General features: G+C 35.1%; 1 non-coding gene across 1 annotated transcript; it reads right to left on the bottom strand.

Annotated features, from left to right (window-relative positions):
- Positions 1 to 15,940: 15,940 nt before the first annotated feature.
- Positions 15,941 to 16,047, bottom strand: LOC128282667 (small nucleolar RNA R71). The gene has a single exon (XR_008273021.1). It is a non-coding gene; the product is annotated as a small nucleolar RNA R71 (small nucleolar RNA).
- Positions 16,048 to 17,092: the final 1,045 nt, after the last annotated feature.

Raw genomic sequence — 17,092 nt, forward strand, 5'->3', positions numbered from 1 at the left:
GCCTTTAGAGCATATTTTATTTCTTTCATGCTCACTTTTATTATGAGTGCGTCAGTATTGATTTGTTTTTCTGGAACTTGCTTGATTATGCATGTCAAGATCACACCATTTGATTTGATATGTCAAGATGATAAAGGCACTTAGGTTTAAACCACTCACTCCACAAAAACCTACCTTCATAATTGACCCTTAGTGAACCCCTTTGAGCCTAACAAGCCATTAATTGATTTACCCTCAATATTAACCCATAACCCATTATTGTTGAAATCCCCTAATTTGATCCCTATTTTTGTCGAGATCTGATTTGAACTAATTGATTAGCTATGTTTTGATCTTCTATGTATTTGACTTATTCTTAAAAAGAAATACTTCAACACATATTAGTAGTAATTCGTCATTTTTGAGCTTGAGTGTTAATTCCATATTCTGAGAAGAAGCTCACTTGTATTCAACTGATGACTGGTTATTTTTCTAACTAGGTAATTTTTCAATTGAATCTCGATTCTAACCTTTTCTTTTAGCTTGTGACCATACCCCCTAACCAAAGCCACATTACAACCCTCTAAAAGACCTTTTTGATTGATGTATCAGCTTAATTTATAGTGGTGGAGATTTGATTTTCAAGAAAGCCTATGGCAATAGCTTTTCATATTGACTAATGAGTGCTTTAATTGATGTCCTTAAACACCTTGAGTGATTTGAGCGAATCTCTAGTGAGGATGTTAAACTCTGTGATATTTTGATCAAAGGTAATCACTTAGATAAGGGGAGACACCTATGTTTTCATGATAAAATACTCAACTTGGAATGTTTGAAACTTTGATGTACTTTTAGTTGAATTTTCAATGTATGAATACTTATGGATTATTTTGAGATATTATTGATAGGAATTATAAATTGAGAAGAATTTATTTTGGTTGTGAGTTGAGGATTTTGCTTGAGGACAAGCAAACGCTTAAGTGTGGGGGTATTTGATAAACCATAATTTATACATATTTTTGTCCCATGCTTAGCACATTTATGGATGGTTTCTCCTTAGATTTGGTGAATTCAATGCTTCTAATCCTTTAATTTCATGTTTTATACTAAGGTGAGCATAGGAGAGTGTAAAAAGCGAGAAATAGGCCGAAAATAGAGAAAATGGACCCACATGGGAAATCAACACAGCCTGGACTTCCTCACACGGGCATGTCCATTAGGCAGGATTGAAGCATGACTTACACGAGTAGACTATACGCCCGTGCCTATTTAATAGCCTTGACCACGGGCTGGAGTAATCTTACACGGGCGTGTCCCTACCGAGCCCAAGTATAACCCTATTCAGAAAAGGCCAATTTTAAGGGCTCCTAGGCATTCTAAAACCTATTTAAACACCTGAGGAGGCACTTAAGAGGGAGGACGCAGAGGAAGAGGCAAGGAATTACTCAAGGAAAGCTGGTTAGTCCATCTCAGAAGCTGGATTCATCATCAAGACTGAAGATCTGCCTTCAATTTCCATTCAGGGGTTTTGGATTTTCTTTATGTTTTGTATTCATTTTCTTCTGAGATGTTTTCTTCTATAATTATGAACTAAACCCCCTAAATACCTAAGGGGAGTGAAACCTAAGATGGATCTTGTTATTATTATCCAAATTGTATGATAAATATTTGACTTGTTCTTAATTATGTGTTCTTAATTCTTGTTTTAATATTCCTGGATATTGATTCGAGTTAATGCTCTTATTTAGAAGAGGAATAGATCCTGTCTAAGAGTAAATTTGTCATAATTAAGCGGAGTTGATTGCACGCCTAGAGATAGGGTGATAAGATTTTGCCGAATTAGGGTGAAACCTAATAAGGGGATCCATAGATCGAGTTAATGCAACACTAGGGCGTTAATTAGAAAGAGATTTCAATTAATCAACCTAGGGTTACATGTTATTAATCTCGAGAGAGATAATAATATAACTTAGGGATTTCTTCTGATCAAGTCAAATGAATAAATCGTCTGATTTAGAGTCAAATAACAAGTGAAGTTTAGGTGGATTTTTCCTTGGGTATTGTCTTAATCAATCAAGTTTTCCCAAAAGCTTTTTCCAATTTTATCTCTATGCACTCTTAGTTTAGTTAATTAATTTAGATAAACAAATCCCTTAATTTTTAGACTAGATAATAAAAAGAAAGTAATTACTAGTATTCTTGGTTCATTTGGGTTTGACAATCTGGTCTTGCTAAAGCTATACTACTGTTCGATAGGTACACTTGCCTTCATCGTGATAATAGTTAGTTTCAAGAACGCTTACTTATAAATTTTTAAAACCTGTTGCGAATATCACGCATCACAGACATTGCAAATTATTTAGCTACTAGCGTTACCCCAAAAGGGTTGAGACATCATCAAAAGAAGCGATTCTTTACTGATGTGAAAAACTAATTTTGGGAAGATCCTTTTCTTTTCCGTATATGTGCAGATCAAGTCATTAGAAGATGCTTTACAAAGTCAGAAGAAATTGAAATCTTGGCACATTATAGTGGGACTAGGACCACACGTAAAGCACTCAAATCAGGTTTTTATTGGCCCACACTATTCAAAGACGCCAACAGGTATGTTACTTCTTGTGATAAATGCAAACGAATAGGTAATATCTCCAAACATGACGAAATGCCTCAAACGTATATACTTTCATGTGAAATATTTGATGTATGGGGTATTGATTTTATGGGTCCATTCCCTAGCTCATTTGGGAATAAATACATCTTAGTAGCCATTGATTATATGTCCAAACGGGTGGAAGCCTAAGCTTTACCTACTAATGATGCTAGAGTGGTAGTGAGGTTCCTTAAGAAACTCTTCTCTCGATTTGGAACACCTAGAACAATTATTAGTGATAGGGGTATTCATTTTTGTAATGCTCAATTTGATAAAACCCTTAAGAAATATGGAGTTTACCATAGAGAAGCTACCCCTTACAATCCTCAAACTAGTGGACAAGTCGAAGTAACAAATCGAGAGCTTAAACGTATCCTAGAAAAGACTGTAGAGTCAAATAGGAAGGATTGGACAATGAAAGTACATGATGCTTTATGGGCCTATAGAACTACTTTTAAGACCCCCATAGGAACATCTCCTTACAGACTTGTTTATGGGAAAAGTTTTCATTTATCGTTCAAACTAGAAAACAAGGCATCTGGGCTATAAAGTTTCTAAACTTTGATCTCAAACTTGCAGGTGAGAAAAGGTTGATGCAATTGAACGAGCTAAATGAGTGGTGAGCTAATGCATATGAGAATTCATGATTAACAAACTGGCACCATGATGCTCATTTAAAGAAACACAAGTAATTTGAAGCTGGGGATCTTGTCTTGCTATACAACTCAAGGCTCAATTTTTTTTCCTGGAAAGGTAAAATCACAATGGTCAGGTCCATTTATAGTACAAACCATTTTTCCATATGGCATGGTAGAGGTAAGTCATCCAACCCAAGGCACTGTCAAGGTAAACGGACATCATCTTAAACTTTATAACCGTGAGGATTTTAAAGATAATAGAGAGGAGCTACGGCTCCGTGAACCTACCTAAATATGCCCACAACGTAAAGTCGAGCTTAGACTTTAAATAAGCGCTCCTCGGGAGGCAACTCGAGCACTAAACCCACTAAATAAGTTTTTTTCTTTCATTTTTCATAGTTTAAATGCAGGAATTTTTGACACACGGCCTGACCCATGGGCGTGTCCTAGGCCGTGTACTCACCACAGGTTGGAGACATGGGCATGCCTTGACCCGTGTAAACTCTTAAAACCTTAGTATTGGCATTCAACAAGTGGCGAACACGACCTAGACACACGTGACCATGGCTGTGTTAAAATAGGACACACATTTTCCCAAGTCAAAGTGACACGCAGGCTGCGATAACTAGCCACGGCTGTGCGATACGACCGTGCGAACTACACAGATGAGGGACACGAGCGTGTCTCAGACTGTGGTGAAACTGCACTTCAATCTCCCAAAAATAGATGGAGGCACAGAATGCGAGAAATCACCACGGTCGTACAATACGGCTGTCTAACCCACACGGTCATAAAACACATGCGTACCTGAGGCCGTGTGGGAACTTGAGCACACACTTTGAAATTTTCAACAAGTCAGAATGAAACACGGTCATGAAACACGACCATGCTCAAAAGTTGTGGGCAATCTTGACTACAGAACACAAGCGTGGAGAGAAAAACACGGGCGTGGGAGAAACGAACGAAAGAACACACGGCCATGTGATGTGGCCGTGTGAGTCACACGGCCTAGACACATGGGTGTGTCCATAGGCTGTAGGTGACACTGACTTAAATCATCAGACCATAAGCACAAATTAAGATACGGGCGTGTTGGAACTTACACGGGCGTGAGAGAAGCGAACGAAAGAACACACAGTCGTGAAATGCGGCCATGTGTACCACATGGCTTGGGTACAAGGGCGGGTCTAAAAGGTCGTATGCGATACTGACTTAAAATTTCACGAAAAACACGGGCTCGGAGTAAGACAAATGGGTGTGGGCCACGACCGTGTGGTCCAAAACGGGGCCTGCATGACCGTGGCCCCCTTTTTTTACTTGAAACCCTAACCCTAAAATTTTCCCATCCTTATTTAAACTTACTATTCACAGCCTCTTTTCACTATTCACCCCCTAGCCACCGTAGTTAACAATCTCCCTATTCCGGCCACTATTTTCTAACGAGCCACCACATCCCTATTCTTTTTATTTTTCTTCCCCCCTCTTTCCCTTTCTTTTCCTTTTCTTCTCTCTTTTCCCCCTCTCTTCTTTCCCTCCAATCACTGCCCACCCACGGCCCTCGCACCTTCCGCCCCTTGCACAGACCACCAAGTACCATCGCACGGCCAACCCTTCGACCGCCACCAACCGTCGGGTCCCATGTTCTTTAAATCCTTTATGCTCTATTTTATTCTTTTAATTTTGATTATTATTCTGTTAACTTTAGTTTTTAGCATTCATTCTTATTGGAAATTTATGACTATTGTTATTGCATTCATAGCATAGGATAACTTGATTTTTCTTTTATTATTTTGATTCCTGATTTCATTCACTGATTCTAAATAATAGGTTTTTTTGATAGTTTTCAGTTTGGTTAATAGTTAAATATGATAGGATTCTCTTACTTATTCCACACCATTAGGTGTGTTGGATGGTTTGAATTCATATACATTGAGTTCTGATTCGCATACTGTGAGTTTTTACATTTGTGAACATAAATGCATATAGGAATAAATGTTACATGATTTACTTTTAACCTTCTCGATGTGGTTATTGGATGTTGTACTTGTTTCTATTTTTCTAATATTGAAATATTTTATCTTTTAGACTTATTATGATAAATACACGCGGAAAGACCAAAATCGCAGTTCCCACTTCCAAAAAGTGGAAATGAGCGACATCCTCAACTGCGACCACTGAGATACGCCACCCCTTTCTCTAATTCCTACCAGGACCTCAGGAGGAGTTGTTTCAGATTCTATGTGCCCGACCCCTTGGCGTGGGTCGGTGCATCGACTGGGCTACATTGGAACAAGTCTATCTTGTTGACTCAATTTGGGCCTTCCTCGCTACCGCTCTTTGGGACCGTTTCTTCGACATTATTGAGCTGACATACCTAGAGTTCACTTTGGAACTTTGTTTGACATTTTAGTTGTAGACGGTTATGTTAGAGTTTGACGACCTAGGCACAGTCCAATTCCATCTTGGCGGTCTAGTGCGTCAATTGAGTGTCCCAGAATTCGAAGTTGCCTTGGGACTTTATACAGATGAATTTATGGAGGTTGACAATTTTCCCCATCTCCATCGTCACATTCATTACGCACCTTCCTCATGTTGGGCATCCCTCATTCCTGCTATGGGTAGCTATGAACCCAGCCACTTTAAGGCATCGACTCTCTCTCCAGCATTACGATATCTTCATGCCCTTTTAACTCACACCTTAATAGCGAGACGAGAGAGCACTGGCGTCGTTAATATTCATGATGCATACTTCTTGTGGAGCATGAGCCAAGGGTATGTTTTCGATCTCACATACTTCATAGCCCTCGCCTTTCACCATCAGACCGAACGACACAGAAATGGAGCCATCTGCATCGACCCTTACGTGACTCGTATAGCTCGACACTTTGGGCTCCTGAACACATTGGCGTAATCCTCATCACTCACACTCATCGGTCAGATGTCTCCACAGGGCATCTCAAGTATGCTCCACATTAGGATGATAGAGCATCGTCGTGGATTCGATCCTCCTCAATACTGACTAGCATGAGCCACCAATCAGGATAACCCTGAGGATATTCTGATGATATCCCTTCCTTTTATAAGAACCCACCTTCTCAGCCACCGTCGAGTCACAGACCGGCTGCTTCATTGACAGCAATTTCTGACCACCTAACTCGATTCGAGCAATATTTCACTCAACAGTTCAACAGCAATGCTCAACGATTCAAAAGTATAGAGGCAACTCTACAACAAATTTGCCAGCATTTCCACATTCCACCTCCAACACCACCACTTCACGATCTAGCTGCCGATGAGGACTTTTGAATCCATTTATTTTCACTTTGTTTCTCTTTTCCTTTTGTTTTATTTTTATTTTTATGTTCTAAAAGACTTTTATTAGTATATTTCCAAACCCCTTATTTATATGGCTGTTCCTTTATGACTACCCATGACAACCCCATCGATATAACTCCCCAAAACATTACTAGTGATATCACAATTTTAAAAAGGTTCAGTCGATTGGTGCTATTCAGGAATATACAAACAATCCTTTGGGGAAAGATAATCCACGACTGTCATGTCCTGCTCGGCCACGACCATAGCCACCACAATACTGACCACCATGATAACCTCTTCGCTTGGCACTGTGATTGTGGAACCCAACCTCTACCACCATCGGAGTATCCTACCCCACCTTCACCTCTGCCTAGTTACACATGCACTTCATTTCAAATGTCTATAAATCTGTTTTCGCTATTTCAAGGATTACATCCAAATTCAAGGCAGTTTCACGTCTCCCTCTCTTTTATGATATTATGCTTATATTGTTATTAATTATCTTTGTACATTGAGGACAATATACTTTGTAAGTGTAGCGAGGTTATTTATATGACTATCAGAAAATCCCTGAATTCTCAAATAATTTTCTCATATTACTATTAGAATGAATTTTGATTGATTTATGATTATTATTGATATGTTTTGGATTAAAACATATGTAATTCTGCATTGATTTTTTAAATTTTAGGACATTAAAGAATCAAGCATGATAAGTTGAATTTTTGAGAATTAAAATTGTTAGCTTGTTTCCCTGAAATGAGGTATTATCTTGAAGTTCTAAATTTACAGGATTGACATAAAAAAACCCATAATTTTTGTGAGATTTTAAGCCTTTTAGAGCATATATCTTTCTTGCTCACCTTTATTGATGGTTATAAGTGAGTCAATACTGATTTGTTATTCTAGAACTTGCATCGATTATACATGTCGAGACCACACCTTTGATTTGATATACTGAGATGATGAAGGCACGTAGGTTTTAAACCCACTCATTTCATAAAAAGCCTACCCACATAATTGACCCTTAATGAACCCCTTTGAGCCTTAACCATTGTTTCTTGATTTTCCCCTTATAGTTAACCCACAACTTATCCCTTTTTGACTTGTTAAGAATTTCTCCCTTTTTATCGAGATTTGATTTGATTAATTACCTAACTATGTTCGTTCATTTCAGTTGCTGAAGTAATTTTTATTATGTACTTCCCATTATTGTACTTTTTCTTATAAAAAAAACCTTATATTTATATTCATATGATTACATATTGTTATAAAGAGCTTGGATAAGTTAAAGTTATTATATTGAGAAAAAGCTCACTTCATTAGTTTTGGACAGTTTTAATTCTGGCACTTGTTTGTAATTCAATAATTAGCTTTATTTTTCTAAGTTTGGTAATTGTCTCCTAAAATCCCTCCACTAATATTTTTCCCAAGTATTTTTCTCATTTAAAAAAAAAATTCTTTCTCAGTATTCCACTTGTTTTTGACGTTATTTTTTCTCTTTTCTTTTCCACTATTATTGACTTCTCTCTTTCAAAATTCCTTTTCAATATTAAATTTTAAAATATTAATTTTTGTTTGTTAATTCCTTCAGTGGTGGGTTCTCGGTGTAAGGTAGGTTAAGCTCTATTCTTCTTCTGCTTTTTGTGTGTTTTATTCAATATAGCATGAAGGGGGATTCAGAATTTGATTCTATGTGTGTCTTGGCTAGCTGTGGATTGAGAATCATTGGATTTTCCTCCAACGACCTAATTTCGTTGGTAGCCTACTGCTTGGTTTGAAGGTAAGGGCTAAATTGTGATGTTGGGTAGATTGTATCAATTAGCTGTCGATTTTGGTGTGAACTAATGGTCAATTTTAGGTTACGATTATCTCGTGGGAGCATTCACGATAAAAACAAACCAGGTGTGTAGCGAAAACGCGAGAGAACGAGGTTCAACGAAAGTCGAAAAAGTGGCCTGTCGACTCCAAATCGATGTGTGCCCGACTGTGTGTGACAAATGGCCGTGTGATGGGTGAGTGTGAGGTTGTGTAGGTTATACGGAGCGCCACACGGGTGTGTGGGCCCACACAGGCATATGGGCCCAAAATTTTAAAATTTTCCCTAGGGTCGCATACGTCATTCCGATCAATTGTCGGCCTTCCATAGGGACGATAAGGGAAAACCAAACCCTAATGCATGAGATCTACTATTTTGATAGACTATTTTGAGTATTAAGAAATCTGATATGTATGATTTGACTGTTTTGTATAAATATGTATGATATCTGTATATGAGCATACGGGACATGTAATTTCTATTATATCTATTTATCTGTTATCTATATCTGTATATGGGGTGGGATTTGTATATGTGGAGGAAGTATTTTGTGAGGCGACATTTGATAAACTGGCAGCTTGGCTGCAAACTATTCTTTTAAGTGTCGTATACACACTATGTGCTGTGTAGGGATGGGTGGGTGTTTTATACCCCACGAGGTGTGTTGAGATGGTTAGAGTTGGTGCGTAGAGGATGGGGGTAGGAATTTTCATATCTGTATGACTCTGTTATTGTCTGATTCTGTTAAGGAATTATGCCTGTATCTAATTTGCTATGTGAGAAATCTAAGTTTATGTGTATGTATGTCCCTGTTAAGTTACACACTGAGTTTTGAAAACTCACATCTATTTGTCTTTATGTTCAGGAATCCTCAGACATAGGCGGGTCGGTGTGATGGAGGCTCAACAGTGACCACTAGTTTAGAAATAGTTTCAGATAATTAAGAATTTGTTTAAGTTTCTGGTTTTTTCTTTGAGAGTTTTGTAATTTTAAGACACTCTAGATTGTTGGTTTTAAAATGTTGGATTTGGATGCGTTTATGATTTTTATCCTACGATATTTTACAAAACCACGATTTTACAGAAAAAATTATTTTTAAAAATAGAAACTCGATTTTTTAATATTACTACTTTCAAACTTCCGCTGCAAATTTTTGTTTTACTTAAAAGAACAAGCAATTGATGATTTCATTAAAGATTATAACGATATGTTTCTCCTAAAATAAGGAATCTCTCTCTTTTATCTATAAACTCTACGAGGTCTTTAACATGATAAGTTTAGATTGAAAACCCTTCTTTGTAACATTCTCAGATTCGACCATAACGTCTAGGCCAGGTTTGGGGTGTTATATTACATCTTCATTCATGAAAAGTCAATTACTATCACATAGTAATCAATTCATTTATCACAAGCCAACTTTTTGTATCATGATCCGACCACGTAATATCGTTTAGTATTAGTTAAACTTTAGATAAGAAGTGAGCCAATATTTTTTTTTCATTTTGCTTTTCTTACAAAAGCATTGATGAAGGTATACAAAATGTATTAAAATAATTAATGGATATTATTATTTGTAACACCCCAAAATTAGGCCTAGAAATTTCAAGGGTAAAATGGGAATTCTGTCACAAATTAGGTTTGAAAAATTTGAATTGTGGTAACCTGAAATTATTTTTGACTATAGCTCCTTAAAAATTAAATCAATTTTTGAAAATATTGCTGAAAAGAATTTCAATTTAGAAAAGAGGATTGTTTTGTAAAAGGGTCTAAAATTTGAGTATTTATGAGGAAAATAAACCAAATTTTTTAAAATCACCCTATTTTCCTCTATCACTCTCATATTGATGTGAATAATATATATAGAAACATTCTCTTCACTTTACTGTCCATTGAAACCCCAAATCCTAAACTCAAATTTTGATTGCAGTTTCTCTATTCTTTGTTTTCTATCATTCTCGAATCATTAAATCTCCTTAGAATTTCAAGAAAAACACCACAAGATACCATTGATTTTGGTATCTCTCAAGCTTGTGGGTTTTTCGGGTTTTTAACCAAACGCTCATTTTTCTTCTATCGAATGTAACGAATTGGATAAAAATAAGGTTTCGCATTTTTTTCAATTAGTTTTGATATGATTAGAAGTTTTCTAAACTTAATTTAAAGTTTCGTTACAGGATTCCAACATTTCATTGAGTTTTCATGAAAATTACTATTATTTGTCGAAATTTTAGATCATTGAATCTTTATAGTTTTGGGTAGTTTGAAGGTTGAGAATTGTTCTTAGATGTATACTTATATGAATGGAATCAGTTTTAGGAAAAAAGATTAAGTATAGACCGAGATAATTGAGTTTTAAGTTTCTATGTTGAAAGTTTCATTTCCAAGAGAATCTAGCTTAAATTTGTATTTTTGATTGATTAAAGTGAGTCTTTCGTTGATTTTTGATTGTGTTGTTGTGTGATTTGCCTTGTTAAAGCTTCAAATTCATTAGAACCTTCTACGAGTAAGGAAAACAACAAGGAAAAGCTAGTTTGAGCTTTCAACTTCTCAACAAAAGCGTAATCGATAGGTGTTTGGAACCGTTGCTGGTAGACATGATTCATAGTGTTAATTGGGAGCTTAGGAATAGCCTAAACCCCTATCCTAAGTTCCGAGTGTAAGCTTTCTATTTCCCTTGTATTGATTTTGGCAAATTATGTGATTTTGTGATTAATTGTGGATTGATTATATTAATGCGATAATTTTTAAGATTTTGATTTTGGGCGAAAAATAAAATGCTATTGAGGTATCGATTTTCTAATCAGTATCGATACCATTTAAGAGAAATATCGATACCATTGCTACAATATTAATACCTATGTACTTGTCCAAAATTTTTTGTTGTGGTTCAAAAGCATTTATAATTGTTAATATTAGTTCAATGGAAGTATGTTGAGCATGTCTTAATATTGAATGAGGTATGTTAGACTAAAAATTCACACTAATACTAACTGAAAAGAACGACTTCGGAATAATGTGACAATTTACTATGAGTATGATGTGAGAATGTGGTGTGACATCTTGATATTCAGGCTCGACGACTAGGTCGGGTATAGGGTGTTACATTATTAAATCAAATTGTTTGAAAAATACAAATGTACAGAGATGAAAATACTACAATTAGAGCACCAGATTAACTAGAAACAAGTCCTGTGTTGCTTTTTGGAGAATTTGCTACAAACATAACTGAACTTGAAACTAATCTTGATTTTGAGAATCCCATTGTTGATAACTTTATTATTGAGCCAATTGGCTTTGAGGAAGTTAAAGTTGTTGAAGTTGTAACAGTCTGATTTTCAGTGGTGTCAGAAATGATAGTTTTAAAACCCTATTTTTATAAATCGAGTTAAAAATATTAATATTTAATATTTACAAGACTAGTATAAAATTTTAAGGATCAAAAAAGAAAATTAATCATTTTAAATGGCCAAACGATGGTGGATGATATAAGAACCCACTCATTTTGGTTAATTATACTTAAGGCTTAATTAAGTAATGTGTAACTAAATTAATCTTGATTTGTTAAGTTTAAACAACGTATAAAAGGTAAAATTAAAGAAAGGAAAGAAACATTTTCTATTCATCTTCTTCTCCATCGATTCTAAAACAAAGAAATAGGGTTTCTAAATCTTCAAAATTTTGACAACTATTAGGAAAGTTTAATTAGGTCATTTTCTTGTATTTTTTATATTTCTAAGGTCATGGAGCTTGATTTAGTTAACCCGTGTACCAATTTTTAAAAATGTTAAAATTTTTGGAAGTTTCCATGGTTGATTTCTTGAAGAAATAGGTGTTAAATTGTTATATTTTTAAGCTTAGATGTGAAAAGGACTAAATCATAAAGTTTAATTGCTAATTTTTTCAAAAAGGACTAAAGTGTATAAATTGAATATTTAATGTGAAAATTCTGTAATTATAGATAATAAGGGTCCTAAAAGGATGTAGTTGAGTTTGGATTTGAAAGCGAAGCTCAAAATTGTGAGTTATGGCAATTTCAGTTTTAAGGACTAAATTGAATAAAGTGCAAAAACTTAGGGGTATTCAAAAAATGAAATTGAACTAGTTTATGAATAGTATGGGATGATATAAAATTGCTTGATATTGGTAAATTTAATTGAATAACTCTATAAATCGGGAATTGAATTGAACAAGAGATAATTGGGGAAAAGCCAAAATTATCGATTAATTCTTACAAATTCAACTTGTTTGCTGATTTGATCAAGTAAGTTCTTATGGTATGATTGTATTAAAAATTTTATGTAATTGAATAATAAATATGTGTAAGTTCAGTTATAAATTGAGTTGTTTGCAAATTGGTAGAAAATGTGAGATATGAACTAAATTGTAATAAAATGTAATATTAGTTGAAAATGCCCGGGTGAACTTAGTAAAGGTTTGTGCACATTGATACCGATTGATTGTCAATGATTATTGAAATTCAACATTTTTTATAGACTTAAAGATACATGTGACACAAGTTTAGCCTGGACTGGTAACCTGATGTCGTTTTAAAGCTTTAGCTTGAACTGATAACTTGACACAAATATATATTTTTAGCTTAGACGAGCAATTGGTGTATCTAAGATACTTGTTACACAAATTTAGCTTGAACTTGTAACCTAATGTCAATTTAAAGGTTTAACTCGAACGGGTAACTTGACATATGTACATATATTCAGCTCAGATAACTAGTGTAATAGGATACCTATGTACGATATGAATTTGATGTTCAAATGGTTAAATTTTGAATTGATCATGAATATGGTATTGAAAGGTGTATTTTAATGAATTGAAATGATATATGTTTGAATTACCATTTGATGTGATTATTTGTTAAACTCACCTTATTGAGATGTGTTATGTTTAGGCAAATGTTGCCAAGCTAAGTAGCTTATTGTGATTAGTTGTAATATGAGGTAAGTTTGTGTTTAATGACTATGAACTTACTAAGCATTCAATATGCTTACCTCGTTTTTCCCTTTCCTTGTAGATTTCTACTTGCAGAACATGTCTAGCAAATCGTCCAAAAGCTTACACTATCTCGTTTTCAAATTGGTAGCTTTTCGATTGTTTAAAGTCTGATTTTACGGCATGTACATATGTCACACCCCCAAAATTGGGCCTAAGAGTTTTAGGGGTATTTTAGGAATTTTGGCTTAGATGAGTTCGGAATTTCATAAGTTTGGTAATCGATAATGTTTCCGACAATAGCTAATAGGGAATTAAGTCAATTTTTGAAAATCAGTTTTAAATGTCTTTAATTGTTGAAAAAATATTTGTTTGTAAAAGGGTCAAAATTGTGAGTCTCTATGAAGCAAATTGCCCAGTATTTTAAAATCAACCTAAAAACCCCCATTCCAAGCATGTTTCATGAAAACTTTTCTCCCCAATAGCTAGTGTGGCATCCCTTTTTTTCCTCTTATTTTTCTATTTGCTTTTGATCTTTAATTCCTAAATCTCTTTAATTTTTATCACATTTGAACCTTAAATCTCTATTAAAACCAAGAAATCATCCAAAAATTTCATCATCTTCATCATCCTCTCCCAAACGTGAGTTTTCAGGTTGTGTCAAAATCACCATTTTTCTTGCATTCAAGGTAACTAATCATATTCATATTAGTTTGAAATGTTATTTAGTTCTTTAAGTCAAATTATTAGTTTGTAAAACGCATGATTTAGATAAAAGCAGAAATTTTGGTCGTTAATGGTGGGTTTCAGGTTTGTGGATAAAAACTTGATTTTAAAGTGTTTTTCAACTTTTTTTAACATGATTAAAAGGTTTTTAAGGTTACTTTGAAGTTTCGTTAAGAAATTCTTGAGTTTTAATGAATTTTTGTCTTGAAGAACAAAACTCGTCGAAATATTTCGATACCTTAAAATGTGTAGTTTTGTGTAATTTAAAGGTTGGAAATTAGCTGTAGATGAATATGCAGGTGAATGAAATTTGTTTCATGGGAAAAGATTAAGTGTAGATTGAGATATTCGAATCTAAAGTTTTCTATATTAAAAGTTTCGGTAAAAAGATAAGGGGGTTGAAAACTATGATGGATCTTGTTATTATTATCTGAACTGTATGATAGATACTCGATTTGTTCTTAATTATGTGTTCTTAATGCTTTAGTTAATATTTTGGGTATTAATTCATGATTTGATGTGCTTATGCAGAGGAGCAAAAGTCCCTGTCTAAGAGTAGATTTGGCATAATTAAGTGGAGTTGATCGAACGCCTAGAAATAGGGTTACGAGATTTTGCCGGTGAAACCTAATATGGGAGTCCATAGATCGATTTACTGCTTCCCTATGGGTTTTAATTAAGAAAGAGATTTAAATTAATTCAACTAAGGGTTAGACGTTATTAGTCTCAAAAGAGATAATAATATAGGTTAGGGAGTCTCACGGATCAAGTCAAGTGAATAAATCGTCTGGTTCAGAGTCAGATAACAAGTGAAATCTAGGTGGATTCCTCCTTAGGTGTCGTCTTTATCAATTACTTTTCTTCAAGTCTTTTTTCCAAATCTTCTCTTTGCCTTAGTTTAATTAGTTAATTAGTTTAGTTAATCAGTTTAATAAACAACCCCTCTTCATTTCTAGGTTAAATAATAAAAAGATAGTTATTACTAGTACTTTTGGTTCCCTTGGGTACGACATCCCGGTCTTGCCATTACTATACTATTGTTCGATAGGTGCGCTTGCCTTTTCGTCGTGATAATAGTTAGTCTAGGTTTGATCTTCATTACAAATATTTATTACTTGTTACGAATCACGCGATCAAGTTTTTGGCCCCGCTGCCGGGGAACTAAAATAATAGGAACGCTCAATTTTTATTACTTTAGCGATTTATTTTTCTTGCAATTTAATTTTATTTCATTATTAATATTATTTATTAATTTACTTTTTTCTTTCTCTTGGCAGGTTTTTATAGTTTACGACTAGAAGAAACCCGTTAGGACCATTACTTTTTGACGAAGAAATTGATCGTACAGTTCGCAGAAATCAAAGAGAAATAAGGTGCAGCTTAAGATACACAGAGAACGAGCAAGAAGATGATACTCAACCCCCAATCGAAGAGATGGCTGAAAACCAAGGCAATCAGCTACCTTCTGCAATTGCGGTTAATCAAAATCCTGCTCCACGTACTATGTATGATTATGCTAAACCTTCTCTAATAGGAACTGAATCTAGCATAGTTAGACTGGCTATAGCTGCAAATACTTTTGAACTGAAACCTAATACAATTCAAATGATACAGCAGTTTGTTCAGTTTGATGGTTTGCAGGATGAAGATCCCAACGCTCACTTAGCAAACTTTCTGGAATTTTGCGATACATTTAAAATCAATGGCGTTTCTGATGATGCCATTCGTCTTCGGTTATTTCCTTTTTCACTAAGAAACAAAGCTAAACAGTGGTTGAACTCGTTACCACGAGAGTCTATCACTACTTGAGAACAAATGATCGAAAATTTTTTACTAAAATACTTTCCGCCGGCTAAAATGGCTAAATTACGCAATGATATCTCTTCTTTTGTGCAGATGGATTTAGAAACACTTTACGATGCATGGGAGAGATACAAAGACTTACTGAGAAGGTGCCCTCTCCATGGGTTACCGCTTTGGCTTCAAGTGCACACATTCCACAATGGTCTGAATCCCTAGACTCAGCAAATGGTTGACTCAGCTACTGGCGGAACCATCAACAATAAAACACCAGAAGATGCCTATGAGTTTATAGAGGAGATGTCACTGAATAACTATTTGCGGCAAGTTATGAGGACAAAGCCAACGAAAACCGCGGGCATTTATAACGTCGACTCAGTTACTATGCTGTCAAATTAGGTAGAACTTCTCAATAAAAAGATTGATGGTTTACTTGGTTCTATGCAGGTACATCTAGTAATGAGGTGTGACTCGAGTGGAGTAGGTGTGCATACGAAATATCAATCCTTCAATCCCACAACTGAAGAGGAATAAGTCAACTATATGGGTAATAATAACTTTAGATCTCAAAATAACCCATATAGTAATACTTATAATGCAGGTTGGAGGAACCACCCAAATTTCTCCTTGGGTGGTCAAGGGAATCAAAAGCCACAAAATCCTCAGGGTTTTCAACAGCCACCTTATTAACAAGAGAAGAAACCAAACCTTGAGAAGATGCTCTCAAAATTCATATCAGTGTCAGAAACCCATTTCCAAAATACCGAGACAGCACTTAAAAATCAACAAGCATTGATCGAAGGACTCGAGACTCAGATAAGCTAGCTTTCCAAACTAATCTCTAAACGACCACAAGGTAGCTTGCCAAGTAACACTGAACCCAACCCAAGGGAACAAATCAACGTAATTAATATCCAAAATGACGAAGGAGTCGTTGAGCCTAAACCAGAATTGAGGCAAGAAATAGTGGTAAACAAAGAGAGAGATGAGGTAGATCAAAATACAAACAAACCAGTGACTGTCGAATATAAACCTTGTGTGCGATACCCTAAAGCGACAAGGAAATACCGCTCAGACGAAAAATTCAGTAAATTCCTTAAACTTTTGAAAAAAAGTACATATTAACTTACCATTTATTGAAGCTTTGTCGCAGATGCCAAATGCAATAAAATTTTTAAAAGAGCTTTTAGTAAATAAGCGGAAGTTAGACGAAGC

This window comes from Gossypium arboreum, chromosome 10, assembly GCF_025698485.1.
Source record: "Gossypium arboreum isolate Shixiya-1 chromosome 10, ASM2569848v2, whole genome shotgun sequence".
In the NCBI taxonomy this organism is placed as follows: domain Eukaryota; kingdom Viridiplantae; phylum Streptophyta; class Magnoliopsida; order Malvales; family Malvaceae; genus Gossypium; species Gossypium arboreum.